Source organism: Sinocyclocheilus anshuiensis, unplaced genomic scaffold (genome assembly GCF_001515605.1).
Source record: "Sinocyclocheilus anshuiensis isolate Anshui unplaced genomic scaffold, SAMN03320099.WGS_v1.1 scaffold248, whole genome shotgun sequence".
NCBI classification, from domain to species: Eukaryota; Metazoa; Chordata; class Actinopteri; order Cypriniformes; family Cyprinidae; genus Sinocyclocheilus; species Sinocyclocheilus anshuiensis.
The window spans coordinates 362358-364957 of NW_015555734.1; positions in this window are offsets into that span (position 1 = coordinate 362358).

The window sequence follows — 2600 nt, forward strand, 5'->3', positions numbered from 1 at the left end:
CACCGCAAGGCTTAAAATTTACCAACGCAGCACTATCTACAGATTAGAGCTCTGCTGCAGGATATGTTTGGCGGTACGGATCATAAAAGCCTTGGAACAATGATTCCATTCTTGGTGATTCAACCAGATGTTCCCAGTCTGTATTAGGACCACTCTGGTTTCAGAAATATGTTCTTCATTTCCACTGGCTTGGGAAATGTCACACACAGACCCCCATCAGACTACGAACATCTCTCAGCATTTATCCCCATTGATGACCTGCAACGTCAACTCTGCGCATCCTTTTGTCCACACGCGCAAAACAAATTACCACAAACTAAGGCATTATTCTTGGAGTGACATCTAAGATTTTCTATGGATGTGTACTTTTTTCAAAATATGTACAAAGCAGATTTTGCAATCTTTCTTGGAAAAGTATTCTTACTTCTGAAAGTTGCTCTCTTCGCTCAAATGGTTCAAAATGTTTTTAGGGTTTTACGATTACTCTCTTTCCTCAAAAACCTCGATTTAGGCCAAACAAGCGACTTTAATCTTTCAGTACACAAGGGTGTTGAACATAATCTGGAAGAGTTTGTTAGAAACACTAAACAGAAAAGGCTTTCTTTCACGGTTTGAATCAGCTCTAAAGACCAGGCCATATATCAGCAGGTAAACACTTCCAGCTGCACTGCAGTGGCACAGCTCTGGACGTGATGGCTGTATTCAGACCCCCAGAACGAACAACCTTCTACTAAAAATGTATTACTATTTTCTTTAGTGATCACACAAAGACAACTGGACAAGCTTTAATATCCAAATGATGAAAAAATAATTATGTAAACCAAATTTCTAAGTTCATAAAAAAAAATGCTTGTGAACTTAGACCTCCAACCAGACACAGTATCTGTAAAACTCAGCACTTCTGCTCTGTCTCAACTCCACAATAAAAATGTTTAATGTTTAACTACTGATGCAAATTACTTTTTACACTCACTCACTCACTCATAAATAAAGACCCTACAGAGGAAAAGTGGTTTGGAAAATGGATATAATATAATATAATATAATATAATATAATATAATATAATATAATATAATATAATATAATATAATATAATATAATATAATATAATATAATATAATATAATATAATATAATATAATATAATATAATATAATTCACGCAGCTGTGTTTCCTGTCTATAAAGTGAATTCTAATTTTAAAAAAAATCAAAAATAAGTGTGATGTTTCATTATTTAGTCATGAAATACATTTTAAAAAATGTGTTTATTCCTTTAAAAAGGCTTTTTCTTTTTTTCCCTTGATAAATTGACAAATACAGTAATAGATAAATTGCAAACAAGTTCTTTCTTCCTTATTCTCTCTATTTTCCAGAAGCAGGAAGTCATCCAAAACCAGGCACGATGAAAAATTAGCCAATGTCACAAATGCTCAGCTGTTGTAACATTACACAGGTAAAAGTTGTACTTCCCAGTGTAAACTGTGAAATCCTTTTCTTCCAACAGAAATAAATACTAGAAAGAAAATGGTTTATTTTTATGTAGCAAATTGGTTTATTTTGTTTCTAGATGTTGGAAACTGTAGCGTCCCTTTGCAAGTCTTTAAACATAACCAGAGCTGGACGGCTCTGTGAGAACGTGCGTGAGTTAAAAAGCAGACTCGTAAGTTCTTGGTAATATTGCGACATCATAGAATCAAACTGCAGATCCAGGGCTTTTGTGGTGTAACAATTGATTCGGTCTTGTAAACTCAATTAGAAATTCTCTTGAAATGAGAGAGTGATTCAAAGCCTTCATGTTCTTGCTTGCAGGTTGTTGTTTTGTAAGAAAGTGAGTTTCAAAAAATGAGTAACAATCCTTAATGCTATTAATCAGACAGGCTGTTTTTTCGTCCCCTCTGGAGAGGACGGAAGTGGGTGGTGAATTTACGCCATTGTTCTGACACGGCATTTAGGGTTCACAAGGCTGAGGGAGTCGGAAGAGCCAACGCTCATAAAAAGGCTTCACTTTCATAGTGGTCACTCTCTTTTCCAGCTCAACATGACTGTTATCACACTACATGAGCTCATAGGGGTGATAGGGCCAGTGTGACAAACAGAGGAGACCCCAAGAGGGCCACAGATCATTGCTGAGGTGATAAGAACAAGCTTGGGTGTTGCTTAAAGTGTAAATCCTCAGAGTCCTTCTAATGCTCTGTTTAAGGCGGACCTGTTTTGTCACATCAAGGATGTGTCATGAGCAGAACAGGGAGGAAAACAGTGCTCTCAGAGCTGAAGTCAATGTCACATCAATGCCAAAGACTCGACAATTAAGTGAAAGTTGTGCTTGACTAACAAACTTTCACTTTGTGACCCAGGTGTGTTTTCCAACTCTCTGATCTCTGTGGAGTCCTTCTTGTTTGGGTCTGGCCAAGAGGTCAATAATAATGCACTTTACACTGATCAGACTAGCAAATGGGGATGTTTGTTTAGCACTTTGGGCAATTGGGCCACATCTCCCGCTATTTGAAAACATTTATACAGCCCTGAATAGTGCCCTCCCTGACACTGAAACTAGCTGAGCTGAGCTAAAATGAAAACACACACACACACACACACACAC